General features: G+C 34.0%; 1 protein-coding gene and 1 long non-coding RNA gene across 2 annotated transcripts in view; one reads left to right on the top strand and one right to left on the bottom strand.

Annotated features, from left to right (window-relative positions):
- LOC135847462 (uncharacterized protein K02A2.6-like) overlaps window positions 1-3,545 on the top strand; it is a 66,777-nt gene extending 63,232 nt beyond the window's left edge. The window contains exon 3 of the mRNA XM_065366998.1: window positions 3,345-3,545. The gene's annotated coding sequence lies outside the window, so the exon portion shown is untranslated. The remainder of the gene's footprint in view (window positions 1-3,344) is intronic.
- Window positions 1-15,379, bottom strand: part of LOC135847613 (uncharacterized) — a 149,648-nt gene that overhangs the window by 92,515 nt on the left and 41,754 nt on the right. The gene's annotated exons all lie outside the window — the stretch shown is intronic.

Below are 15,379 nucleotides of genomic sequence, written 5' to 3'. Positions count from 1 at the left end.
TACAGAAGTAATCGAATATAAAACGCAGAGAAACCGATTTTCGAATATTTTCAGCGATAAAAGTAAGATTCTCGCGATATTAGTTAGCAAATCGTTCGACATTTTACGTAGTTAGTGGCGAGGAATATATTCGTAAATGTTCACTGAATCTCTGTTTTTAAATAAAAATGCATAATTATGCAGAGAATTTCGAAAAAAAATTCGCGTGATAGAATGGACTGTGAGCAGTATTAAAGCCTTTTCTCGTAATCGAAAATAGTCTGATTATATGGTGTCTTCTTTGATAATGAAAGTTTTTTAAAATTGTTCAATCGCGATCCAGTTTGTCTTTTTGATTACCTACTATTTACCTTATCAATTAGAAATTTATTGATGGGGCATATCTACCTGATACGTTTTGGGATTTAATTTCTAATGAAATCACCGAGAAATTGTTCAAAGAAAACCAAAAATTATTAGTTAGGTATGTCAACTGTCCTAATTTTGAACATTTTTTTGACGTTTTTCGAAGTAGGTACATACATAGGTAGCTTTGAAAAGTAGGCCTAAGTGAGTTATTGGGATGTTTGTCGGTATATGTTCTACATATTAATGTAGGATAGCATATGGAAAATCGTTTTTGATAATCAAGTTATAAATAATATTTAATCGATTTTGTTCATTTTATGGGAATCAAAAGATGTTCGAAATAAGTGCCTTCAGGTAACTCAATTTCAGACACTTTCTTTCTTTCAAAAAATATGAAAATTATAGTGCAGTGAATCTGGTCAAAAAAACTTCAAATGACAGGAAAATTGTGAGTGATTTTGCATGAGTACTGCTGATTGTATATTCAGGGATGGACCCTCTTTCCAAACAGTTTTTTGCATTTACATATCTTCCAAACTCCAAACTATGCAAGATACGAAAAAAATTATGAAATAAAAAATATTATTTGCGAAATTTCCTGCAAAAAAAATTATATTCAAAATTTACGTAGAACGCCCAATTTTGCATTTATTTGGACCTTTATCTCCGCAAGAGTATACCTACCAAAAAGGTATCAGTAGGGAACGTTTATCGTTGAAATTTTCTTCAAACATGGTTGTAATCAATGGAGGTACAATGAATGTCAAACCTGATATAATGACCGTTGTGAAAAACCAAATTAAATTATTTTTGATGAATACTTCTACTCTGTTTAGCTTTTCGTCATCATGTTGTTGATTTCTTTCCAATTTATCGAATAACCGGAGTAACTTTTCGTGATAAATACTCGTAAGTACAGCGACGTGTGACAGAATACCATTCAATTGAGAAGTTATGCAAGCAAAAGCAACAATTTTTTCAGCCGTTTCGGTCTGATTGTTGTAAAATCCGACGATGCAATGCTGCCAAAAATGCTTATAACACCGCAGACCATTAAAATAATCGAGTATACGACGCAGAGTAATCGGTTTTCGAATATTTTCAGCGATAAAAGTAAGATTCTCGAGATAATAGTCTCTAAATCGTTTGACATTTTCGCGACGAGGAGTTTAAACGTTTACTGAATCTCTCGCTGGCTCAATAAAAAATGCATTGATATGAAGAATAATGAGTGATGTTATAGGAATATACTGTGAGAAAACATAAGATTCCGAACGCACTAATTATGACGTCCGCTTTATTAATAAAATTTGTTTAATGAGTTGTTCAATTGTAATCCTGTTGGTTTTCTTGGTTTCTTTGCTGTACTTACTCAATTTCAATTAGAAATTATTGAAGAAGGCATACCTACATTTTAGGCCTTAATTTTTCATGAAATTGCAGAGGCATTATCTTTGAGAAGTTTATCGATTGAAGACCTATACTTTACTTATATGAAAAATTCATACGTATGTAGGTATGTATTTCTTTTGTAAAAAAAAAATAAAGAATAATTATTAGTTGAGTCAAGTAAGTAGGTAGGTAACTTACATAAATTTTGAAACATTGCCAAAAATTCTCTGAAAAAAAGAAATGATTAATATTTAATTTTTTGAAAGAACCATTCGCGAAAGATTTGATCAATGAATCAATTCGTTCACGAATGATTCACCAAGAATTATTCTATTCGTTCGCGAATGAATCACCGAAAATGATTTAATACGTTCGCGAATGAATCACCGAAAATGATTCGATTCGTTCGCGAATGATTCACAAAAAATGATTCAATTTGTTCCTGAATGATTCACCAAAAGTTGAGTAAATGAATCGATTCGTTCGCGAATGATTCACCAAAATTTATTCAATTCGTTCGCGAATAAATCACCGAAAATGATTCAATTCGTTCGCGAATGATTCACAAAAAATGATTCAATTTGTTCCTGAATGATTCACCAAAAGTTGAGTAAATGAATCGATTCGTTCGCGAATGATTCACCAAAATTTATTCAATTCGTTCGCGAATAAATCACCGAAAATGATTCAATTCGTTCGCGAATGATTCACAAAAAATGATTCAATTTGTTCGTGAATGATTCACCAAAAGTTGAGTAAATGAATCAATTCGTTCGCGAATGATTCATCAAGAATTATTCAATTCGTTCGTGAACGATTCACTTACCTATACAAATCAATTCGTTCGCGATTGATTCATCAAAAATTGAGCAAATGAATCGATTTGTTCGCGAACAAGTCACTTATACGAATCAATTCGTTTGCGGATGATTCACTAAAAAATTCAATTCGTTCGCGAATGGTTCACCTAGAAATCAATCAATATTGTTCAATCGCCAATCGATTGTGAATGATTCGATTCACTTCGCTTGAAAACAGATCAATCCCTATACTTAAAATAATTTCACAAAAACCGAATCAATCGTAAATTAATTCATCCGTTTGCGAATGATTCGCCAAGAAATCAATCAATTTATTTAATCACCAATCGTTTGTAAATGATTCGATTCGATTGTAAACAGGTCAATTGCTGTACAAATGTTTAAAAAAAACGAATCAATTCGTTCGTAAAAGATTTTATTTGAAGAAAAGTCGGCCTACTCACCCTAAATGCGTGTGTGTTTTTTTTCTCTTTAGCCTTTTTTTTTTTTTTTTTGTTGTTTTAGATATGTGAGGGCGCATACGGAAAGGGTCCTTATGACCAAAAAAAAAAAAAAAAAAAAGTTCTCTGAAATTGTCGTAGGAACCCTTTACAGAGTTCCTACAGCAATTTCAGAGAACTTTTTTTTTTTTTTTTTTTTGGTCGAATGGACCCTTTCCGTATGCGCCCTCACATATAGTCTTTGAGTTGGATTTTCTCAATGATTTGTCTGACGTATTAATGCAAAGTACGTGTTGTACTTTTATTCCTAAGCATACGTATTCTTTTACGTTTTCTGTTACAGAATCTCTTCAAGGAGAGTATTATTTTCCAGTCAAATGAGAATGATTGCTTGCGTACTAAAATATGCCGATTAGTGTCCAGTGATTCTACATAAATAGGTAAGGTTGATTTACGTTGCGTAAAATGTATTTTTCCATGTAGCTCAAATGTTTAAATTGCATGTTACCGAGCTGTTTTCTTTTCATATGTACCAATTAGAAAACACCTCAGAAATTATTGAACCAATTGGCTAGATTTTAGGTAGGTACTTTAGGATTACTCACAAATTCAAATGTTTGAGTTCAAAATCTGCATTCACCAACTTGTGCAATTGTGTCAGAATTTGCAGAATTTCAATCTGATTGTTGTTAAATTCTGACATAAGTTTTAAGTTTTCAAATGATACATACATAGGTAATACTCTTTACAGAACAATACCCCTGCTGTAAACATTTATTTTAAAATTTTTTCGGTTTGAATTACTATTAGAAGTCCCGGCTCCCGTGTATTTTTTTTTCACGAATTCTTTTTTTCTCAGAAAAAAAAACAACTTCATTTTATTTCGTCAGTAGGTGTCTTCTTTCTACTTTCACTGATTCTCTCTTAATAATTATTTCATCATGGAATATTGGAGGTTTAAAATGGCGTTGTTTTGATTTGTAAAGCCAAGTAGGTATAATTGGGTGTTGGAAATTGAAAAGTAGGTAATTTTGTTGTAAATGCCTGCACATATATTTATGGTATAAGTAAATGTTTGTCGAATGTGTGATTTCTGGAACATTTTTGAGAACTGGGCAAACAACCTACGAGTACAACACCTAGTTTGAAGCTACCTATTCAAATTTCATCTTTCGATGGTTTGCCTCGTGGTCCTAAGATTAATAACAATGTAGAACATTTCTGCAGGACATGGAATTGTATTTTATTTTCCATACCTTATGTATATCAAATTTAAGACCGTGTAAATATTTCTCACCAAATTACCGTAACATCTTAGATTTAATTCGACGATTCCAGCTAATTTTGTTGAATTTGAATTTTGATGAAAAGTCAGCAATTGAAGATATATCTTGCAGAATTTCTTTTTCCTGTTATACCAACGAATTCTTGACAACATGGATAGAAATTCTTCATTCTGTAAAAAAAAATCTTTTGTAATCTTGAATAATTTTAACAAGAATATTATTTTTTAAATCACGACCCATGTAATGTACTCGTAGGTAATTTATCACACTCACCAAAAATGATATATTTTGCGAATAGTAAGCAACGATGAAGGCCATAAGTAATCTCATCGTGACTAGTCCTAAAACTCTGATTCCAAACAGAATTTCATTTGGACCCTGTTAACAAATCTGAACGTGAGAGAGTACCTACTCACCTTAGGCCTACATTTTATGTACCTATTTGTTTAATGCATTCCTTTACCAAGGCAATGATTGCAAAAAGAAATAAAGTTACATCCAAAAAAGTGCTTCCGTAGTAATGACTCAAGTATAATTTCCATGTGTTCGTTGTCTCAGAAATACATCTGCAAAATATTAATTCACGATGTAGATTTTCCTGGTACTAAAGGGAGGGGCAAAGGTGCATAATGAGCGTACCTGTTTAAGAATTTCTTATATCTGATGATTTGTAAGAATTGATGGCATAGTTTTTCCTCGATATCGATTAATTTTCGATCGGTTTCTTGCGTTTTGTATGTACATTCATTTATATGCCTTTCGGCCTCGACCACAAATTCGTTAAACATGTCGATTTTTTTACCAATAATCTCCATATGCAGTTCAAGATCGCCAGCCATAAGACCATACCATGTAAACGATAAAAGATAAGCGAAGATGTGCACGGTGAGAGATATACCTTGAAGTAAATTCATTCCTTGTACAGTCATTCTGTTTGAAGTAGGAATCTCCCAGCAAGGAATCCATTTCGAATCTCTACTTCCGCAAGAATACCAAAAAGGTATTAATATGGAACGTATGTGATTGAAATCTTCGTCAAAGGTGGATAGGAATAACGGAGGCACAGTGAAAACAATGCCAGATACGATGACGGTGGCAAAAAACCAAATTAGCTTATTCCTAATAAACACCTCCTTTCGATTGAACATTTCGCCAAAACTTTCCGTATTATTTTCCAATTTATTGAATAATTTGAGCAGCTTTTCACGATGCAGCAGCACAGAAATATATAAAAGAATACCATTTAATTGGGCAGTGATGCAAACGATACCTGTAAGTATCTCATTAGTAACGCTTGTGTTATGTAAACCGATTATGCTGCCAAAAATGCTGATGCATCCGCAAATGATAAGAATTATCGAGTATACGTTGCAGTATAATTCATTTTCGAATGTTTCTAACGATAATAGGAGAATTTTCGCGATCCAAAGTACTAGACTATTCGACATTGTGGTGTCAAAAAATTGAAATATTTTCGCAACCGTCGACTTATTCTATAAACACTCGTGAGTAAAATATTTCTACCTAAATATGGGAGGTGTGGTGCTCTTTTCTACGAAAATTAATTATGCCTGTTCTCTTTGATGAACTAAAAAAACGCCTTTGAAGTTTTTGGAATCGAGGCGTACTTTAAGTATATTTTTCATTTGATCTTTGATTAATTCCACGTCCATCACAAAATTATTAGTTCGTTCAAAAGTGAATTTTTAATATGTGTAAAGCTGAAATTTTCTTTGAAATCTGCGGCGACGTTGTGGAGACATTTTCATAACTATAGTTTGAAAATGAATTGTCCTTTGTCTGCAGGAGCTGTCACGCTTTCGATCGTCTACTTGTGAATTTTCACTGCAGCTCGACATGCCCTTGTTGCGTGATTGGTACAATCACCCCAACCATAATAGTGAAACATAATATAAGTAGTTTAGTTACATAATTATGCAGTTGCATATTTATCTACTTAACGGGCTCTGACTGCGTAGGAAAAAAAATTATGCCAAAATCCATCCAATACCTCTACGAAAATTTTAGGCGAATCTAAGTTTAGTGCGAGTAGGAGCCTATGAATGAAAAATCACCACCTTCCAATAGGTTGGATTTTTGTACTTGGAAAAAAGAAAAAATTTATTAGTGCGAATATTAATTTTTCACAAGCATTAAATACATTAAGTTCACTACCGAATATACATTTCTCAACAGACGAATGAAGCAGTTCAAATTTAATTCGACGACTCCAGCAAGTTTCATCACGTGGGGCACTTGATGAAAAGTCAGTATTTGATGATAGAGTTTGCAGAATTTAGTTCCCCTGTTATACCATTGAATTTTCGCCATTATATCCAGAAAATCTTCGTTCTACATTTAATCAATTATTCAACAATGCTTCAATTCGAGTACATTATATTCTTAAAGCATAACATATGTAGGTACATACATTTCATTGTAAAAAGATATAAACTACATGCGAAAAAAAAGAAAGAAGAGTTATACGTACTATGTCCAAATTTGGCTATCTCAAGTTTTTTTTTTTCTTCAGATGAATGCAACCTGACAAGCCCCATAAATCACATTTACTGAGTACAGAGAATTTCGCATCTATTTTTGTCAAATTTACTTGTAAAATTTGCTGGTGAAATCTTTTTTTGAAAATTAATATTTTTTGGCCAAAATTGGCCATTTTAAGATGACAAAAATGAAAAAATCGCCACCCAAAAATATTTATTTGAAAAATGAACAAAATTTCATCAAATTAATTCATAATGCTGGAATTTATTATGTTTAGTATCCTATTTTCGACCCGCAGAATCGGTTGAAAACGGTTTTGAGCAGTTCTGGAGCCTCCAGTTGGGTAAAATGTTGAGGAAATTACAAATTTGAAAAATCTGCCAGAGGCTCAGCTCCGCGGTGACAGTAATAACGAACCTTTCCTTACAAAATTTCAAACTTACTAACCTTCCTATATACTGGGCCCTTAATTTTTCCAGTTGAACAGCAAAGTGACCGTTTTTGGATGGGTGGTCAAATTTAGGCATATTTTCAATACGTCAAATTTGCTATAAATGAACGATTATTGAAATTCTGTATGTTAAATTATAAAATAAGAGGTAGGTGTCAAACGAACCAAATATGAAATGTTCTGCGAATAAGAAGCGATGGTGAAAGCCATAAGTATTCTACCCATCAGCAATGCAAATGATCTAACCACGAGTAATTTTTCATCCGAGATCTGAAAACAAAGTTAGACAGTATGTGGATGTAAAACGAATATGGGTACGCGCTAGTAGTATTCATGTTTCTACATACCAGTATAATCATATTGAAAACAAATGCTGTCATATCGAAAAAAGCACTTGCGTAGTAGTAGCTCACATATAATTTCCAGGAGTTCAACGCCTCCGCTACACATCTACAAAAAGTAATTTAAAAAATAAAATAAAATAAAGAAAATCTGTATTTTTTTGCCAACTTGAGAATTTGGTACAATAATGTGAACTGCGAATGGGCAGAAATATTGAATGACACTTGATTGAATCGATTCCTTTCAAGATGGAAAGTTATGACGTATTTCACGAACGCGTTTTTTTTTAGCTATACCGGCCAAGGAGGGTGGGATAGAGAGTGGATTTTTGGGCCGAAAATTTTTTATGGAGATACCAAACAATAATCCATTATAATCTTCCAAATCTAGGAACATGGGCATTTCACCTATCTTACCTGGGAATGCCCTTTTGACCTAACTTCGAAAAGTTGCTGTATCTCCTAGATTAGTAAGGAGACCTTGTTAATTCTTCTCCTCCGATTTGTGTGAAATTTGGCTCACTGAAAGTTCATGTCAGCCATACCTCAGAACCAAATTTTCAGCTGTCGAAGTTGATTGCAGCACTTTCTGGAAGGATTCCAGTGTGCTAGAGGAGAAACTAACTTTTGTTGGAGGGTTCAGATCAACTCGAAAATGGTCGCAATCTATTCGGATGGTCAATTTTGGGGCACAGACACGAAGTGTTGGACAGTTTTCTTCGGAAATACGCTGTACGCTGTACTGGAATTTTTTAAATTTATGGAGTATTCAACTTGTAAAAAAATACACTTGTGAACTTGTCACCTCTGATTCGCAATCCAACCGTCCTATTCGATTGAGATTCTCGATCTTGTGATAGGATTAAAATTTCAGCTGCCAAAGTTGATTACAGGGCCTTCTGGGACGATTCTGATCAGGGTGTCCACAAGCATGGAAAACCTGGAAAAGTAAAGGAATTTGGTCAGTCTGGAAAAGTTGGGGAAAAGTCAGGGAATTTCAGAAATTTACCGCATTTTTTACTCAAAAGTCTGGGAATTTTGTGAAAGGGTACTTCAAACAGATTTTTCCATTTCTCACAATGAAAAAATTCACCTTCGCTTTGCTCAGGCAATTTTTTCGGTGGTTATGTAGCGAGTGAGATTGCGCCCAGTTTATTTCCTATGGAAGTAAGCTGAGCTTTGTCTGATGCGTGCGCAGCAGTCCCATTGGACGCTGCGTAGGCGGCTTAAAGCTGCAACGTTGAGCTCTAACTAGTCCATTGGTGGTTAGTATATTTCTATTCTTTGCTGAGGTATATTCGTAATCTTACGTGTGCATGATATGTGCTAATGTAATTGTGGTCGTTGCATTAGTACTTTCATGTTTTATTTGTGCTTAACTCTGAAATTGGACCGTAAGTGTGTATTTTGACGTGTAACTTTCATTTATTCACAAGTTGAATTATTATAAACTTTTATACCTCGTTGATGGTGTTATTCTTTATTAACGTGATAGCTATGCTTTTATGGAACGAGTAGCCCACTGACCGCCAGTGCTACAAGTTTGAAACGTGTTTATATTCTGATAATAAGTGCAAGACTTTTCTTACAATCAGATAGGTTTTAACCTTATTATACAGTTAGTTTTGTCATAAATTGCCAAATTCCCAGAAAATCTTGTTTTTTGCAAAAATTGTTGAAGTCTTGCATTTTATCAACTTATGAGTTATGAGTATTATTAATAAATCTCTCTCTTTAACGCTGAAATGTTTCGCTTTTTTAAAAACGAAAAGATCTATTTTTGGTTTTTGCATTAAAAATGTATTGCCTCTGTGTTGTCACTTTTTTGGTTACTTTTTTGAGCGTTTTAGGTTACTAAAAGAGGAAAAGGTGAAAGGAAGAAAAGATAAAAAGACAAAAAGGTGGGCGGATGAAAAAATGGAAAGACATCCATGTGAAAAAATACCAAAAGTTTTAAAAAACCAGCAGGTATTTTCGTCATACTTATGGTTAACCATCGATTGTCGTCGTCGTGGTTCCATGTCCTTTACATGACATTGGAAATCGCATTAAGTGGTACCCTAACAGGGTGAGGCGACTGCCTATATGCCACTGCGATTATTCTAGGGAATCGACATTTTTTGAGCTAACCCGTAGTAGTTTCCCGTTGCTTTCTACGCTATCTACAAAGTAGCTCATACATCGCTAGCCGGGTTTTTACAACCCTGAGTTCAGTAATCACTGCTACCTATAGGTGCTCAACCAGTTACAGCTTTTTGATACCGGCAACAGATTGTGTGCATTTCTGTTGCCTCTGCTGTTCTGGTGCTCAGAGCTTAACGTGTAATAGATGTTAAATGCACTACAATGTATACATTACACGTTAACGCCTGCGTCTCTAGCGGGATTTGAACCCACGACCTCTTGTTTAGAAAGCCGTGGCTCAACCCACTACGCCACTGAGCTCAACCATTGATAACACTACTCTCTAAATTTGAAACAGTCAATTTCACTGCTTAGCAGTCACGACATTTTGCCTTTTTAAAGCAGTAGTTTTTTTTACTGCAAAACAGTGAAATATTACTGTATTGGTCAGTCAAAATGATTTTTTACTGACCAACTCAGTAATTTTTCACTGTTTTGCAGTTAAAAAAAACTACTGCTTTAAAAAGGCAAAATGTCGTGACTGCTAAGCAGTGAAATTGACTGTTTCAAATTTAGAGAGTAGGCAACAATTTTTGACCTTTTTTTTGTATTTGGGTTGAAAATGGGCTTAATCGATAGTTTAGACCCTAAAACAAAAAACAGAGTGGGGTTTTTCAATTTGAGTTGTTTTTGTAGTCAGGAGAGATGATCAAAGTTGCAAAAATGGCCGTTTTTACCCTATTTCACTAGTTTGTGGAGACATCAGTATCATGTTTCAAAAAAAAACCAAGGTCATATTCGGATTCTACGCACTTTTTTAAGTAAACAATTTCACCGGATTTTTGATTTTCGAAGTTTCAAGCGCATACGGAAGATTTTTGTTTGTAACATATTTTAAAACTCGGAGCGCGCGACGCTGGCGTTACTCCACCACGTAATCGTGGCTCGGAACCGTGTTTGCGCGGGCGAGGCTCTCGCTCCAAGTTTTAAGATATGTTACAGACAAAAATCTTCCGTATGCGCTTGAAACTTTGAAAATCAAAAATCCGGTGAAATTGTTTACTTAAAGAAGTGCGTAGAATCCGAATATGGCCTTGTTTTTTTTTAAACATAATACTGATGTCTCCACAAACTCGCGAAATAGGGTAAAAACGGCCATTTTTGCAACTTTGATCATCTCTCCTGACTACAAAAACAACTCAAATTGAAAATCCCCACTCTGTTTTTTGTTTTAGGGTTTAAACTATCGATTAAGCCCATTTTCAACCCGAACACAAATATGCCGTTGCCTAGTGTAATCTATGGTATTTTAAAAACCATTGGTATTTTTTCACTAGGGCGGAAAGACTGAAACACACAAAGACTGGATGAAAGAATGAATTAATAAAAACATAAAATATAATAAAATTTCAGTATTCAGTTCATCATTCGTTTCAAGTTCCAATGAAAAATGTTTGAGAGTGTTCGAATAAAAATTTTAGAAAGTTTTTGAAAAATGACGTTCTTCCATTGTGTCTATGCTTGAATGCAAATTATTAATATCATTTTTATTCTTTTAATAGAACGCCTCTCTTTTTAAAAATTTTGATACCATCGATTGAGCTCAGCACGTTAAAATCTTGATTTTTCCCACTAAAAAACCAAAAAAAAATATTCCCGCCAAGTTTAAATAAGGTCCACGCTATTGAGCACACAGTCGTGCTTGGAAAAAAGGGCACAACTATAGATCTAATAATGATATTTGAAGCTCATGATGTTTGAAAAAACTTGACACCCCCCCCCCCCCCCACCGGATCGCATGTGTAATTCATTTTTCAAGAATCTGGAAAATTGGAGAAATTGGTCTGGAAAACCTGGAAAAGTCAGGGAAAATCATTTCCACAAATGAGTGGACACCTTGCAGTGATATGCTGGAGGAGAACTACTTTCTACTGGAGGCTTCAGATCGACTCGAAAATGGTTGCAATCGATTCGAGAGGTCGATATCGGTAAGTAGGTATTCAACCCCAATTTTAAATTTCTACCTCGTGGTTTACGAACTTCGGTAGCTTAAAATTTGGCTCTTAGGTAAAGGTTACATGTACTTTCAGAGAACCAAATTTCAGCCAAATTAGAGGTGACAGGTTGACAATGTTCCCTTATAGGTACATACCTACCTCAGAGGTGAAACAAATTTTTAGCTGCAGAAATACATATAAAATGAGTGAAAATTGTACTTCCACAATTTTTATAAATTTTGACCGATTTTTTCATTTTCATCTTGTAAGTAGGCCTAAACGTTTACCTTACTGATTCAATGTTTCAATAGATTCGGTAATGGCCTGAAAATACATTTTTATAATCTATAGGCCTACTCGTAACCGCCAGAATTGAATTTCGTTTCTTCTGGGTAGCTAAATTCATTCACATTACTTACTCGTGTACAAATTTCTGATATTTAACAATATGCAAAAATTGCTGGCACATGCTTTCTTCAATTCTGATGATTCGTGGATCAGTCTTAACCATTCCATCGATATTCGCATCCATCTCGTTGGCTAGTCCATTGAATCGATCTACTTTATCTCTAATAATTTCCATGTGCATTTCGAGCTCGCCGGTCATAAGCGCAAACAAGGTGAACGATAAAATGTAACCAAATACATATGTGCTAAGACATATAGCCAGGTATAGATTCACTACCTGAATAATCATTCTATTAGAAGTAGAAGTATCCCAGCAAAATTCTCCGGTTGAGTCTCTACCTCTACACGAAAACCAAAAAGGTACGAGTAAAGAATGCGTATCGTTGATATTTTCTTCAAAAAAATAGGCGATAAACGGAGGTAGAATATAGATAGAGCCTATTGCTAGCAAAATAATGACCAATTCTACAATTTTTTTCCTGGTGAGAATTTCCGCTTGATTGAGACGTACATCAACATCTTGTTGCTCTTTTTCCAATTTATCGAATAATGCGTGCAACTTCTCGTGATGTGCGTATACTGCGAGGAATAAAAGTACACCGTTCAGTTGAGCAGATATTGAAACAAGAGCGAGGGGTTTGTCGGTCATCTTGGAAGCGTAAAAGAATCCGACGACGCTGCCGAAAACGCTGACCACAGCACAGGACATCATTATCGCTGTATAAATCACGAAAAACAATCTATTTCGAAATATTTCTAACGAAAGAAGAAGGATTTTCACGAACCAAGTTACAAATTTGCTCGACATCTTGATGGAAAATGAGCTGAAATTTTTCAGCAGTATTGTGGTTGTTCGAGAAAAGAATTTCACTGGTTCGTATTGCATTGATAGCAATGGTTTATGTCACTCATTTCCAAGCTTGCATGGGTGTCATTTTTCAAAATCAAGGGCTGACGTAAAAATGATGTTCATAAAAATATTCAACTCGTCAATTTGTGATGCAATGTTAAAGTTACGTAGAAAATTCTTGTCAAGTCAACTGCAATTAGCTCACCTGAAAAAGTTTAATTTTGATTACCCAGCATAAATTACTTGTTCTGACACCTTTCAAACTGAACATGACTGTCTTGAATTTAATTGAAAATGCATGTCCTATAAAAGGTTCTGCGTTAGGTATTTAAAATTTTAAAAGTATGAGTTAGGTATTGGCTTACGAATTATTAAAATGTTCTATTGAAATTTCATGATAGATTCTAGTCCAATTGATTATCTACTTGCTCCCCCCCCCCCCACTTCACTGCCGGCCATTCCATGCCAAATCGACGGATTATCGCACGAGGGGTTTCGATTTTTCTCAAAATCAGATCATGTTTAGAGGTCATCAAACGATGGCGAATCACGAAAACCGGGATTTTTCGATTTTTTTTCTGGCGGAACTGTGAGGCTTCAAAGTTTTTCAAAATGGCCGAAAATTGAAAATTTCAGTTGCAAATTGCTCCAATATCTCAAAAGTGCAAGAATTTTCATTTTTCAGGTTTCTGAAGGCATTTTTGCAATAAGTGTAAAACTTTAAATTGTTTTTCTCAAAAATGAAAAAAGAGCCAGTCCAATTTTTTGATATGTTATTCTACTTTTTCATAATTTTTACTCGCCGAGATCATGGTTAAGTATATTTAGATTATAAGTTTTTAAATCGATTTTTTTTAGGTTTTTGAAAGTGGAAACACTGATTTTGACATCATTCGTCGATTACCCTCGCAAAGTACTACAATTTGAAAAAAAAGTTCAAAATCCGATAGGTTTTTCATTTTTTATTCTGAGAAAAAAATTTTTAATGATTGCCATTTTAAGCTGAAATAGTACCACTAAAAATTCAAAAGAATGATTTTTACACATTTTTAATATAATTTTAATGTTATTTTGGCGGAAAAGTAAAAAAAAAAATCCCCCAGCATCTAATATTTCACCAATTCTGTGTACTTGATAAAAAAAAAAACAGCTCAGAAAATGTAGAAAACAAGGGGCGGTAAACTTGGAAAATGAGACAAAATTATTCTTCAAAAAATAATAATAATGTGTTCATTAAGTAATGAAATTTTATTGACGTGACATTAATATTATTTCACAAACATTAAATACATCAAATTTACGGTCGAATATATGTTTCTCATTAAACGAATGAAGCAGTTTAAATTCATTCTATGTACATTAAAAACGAGATAGTGAGTGATGACGTGTAGATGCAAGGGATCTAATGTGATCTTATATGGATATTGTACCTGTAGGCCTATTATTTCAATAAGTTGAAATTTAGGAGAAATTGATTTAAAAATAATAATAATAAGTTAGGTGATAATAGAATCATTTCGTAATAGTATTCTCTAATAGACGAAGATACAATTCGATAGATGATATTAAAATTTAAAAATGAAGGATTCTTCAAAAATGATATTGTAAAAGATGTAGGTAAGTACACAAACCAAATATGAAATATTTTGCGAATAGTAAGCTAGAGCGTAAGCCATAAGTGTTCTTACAGCCAAAATTCCCACGCATCTAATTGCGAAAAATCTTTCATTTGAGATCTGTCAACAGAATTGAACATAAGTGCAAATTTTCTAACAAAAATACTGGAGCATTTTGCATTCATATCATAATAGTCTTTACATACCTGTGTGATAACAATGAACAGAAATGCAGTCATATCGAAGAAAGCGCTGCCATAGTAGTAACTCACATAGAATTTCCACAAATCCAATGCTTTAGAAACACATCTGCAAGAAATTGAAAAAATTAAAATTTTGTAATATTAACCACCTTTTTAACATTTTGACTGTTTCTCACTAGTCAGTAGTATTGTAGGCTATTGAAAAAATACCAAATCTGCAGATGAGTGTAATTTCAATATGCAAGTATTTATTGGATCTAGGTACGGTACCTACCTGTCTAAAAATGTTTGGTGTTTGATGATGTGCAAAAGTTGCTGGTACATTTTTTCCTCTACATCGATGATTTGTGATTTGGCCCCATCAATACCATCAACATTTGTTGTCACCTCGTTGGGTAGTTCATTTAATCGATCCACTTTTTTACTGATCATTTCCATGTGAATTTCAAGCTCGCCTACCATAAGTCCGTACAAAGTGAATGATAGAATATATGCGAACACGTGTGTGCTAACAGATGTAAACATTCCAGCAAAACCTCCTGTTCGAATTTTTATCGCCGCATGAATACCAATAAGGTATCACTAGAGACTGTTCGTTGA

The sequence above is a fragment of the Planococcus citri genome, chromosome 5 (assembly GCF_950023065.1).
Source record: "Planococcus citri chromosome 5, ihPlaCitr1.1, whole genome shotgun sequence".
Taxonomy (NCBI): Eukaryota; Metazoa; Arthropoda; class Insecta; order Hemiptera; family Pseudococcidae; genus Planococcus; species Planococcus citri.
This window is presented reverse-complemented; position numbering and strand designations above follow the sequence as displayed.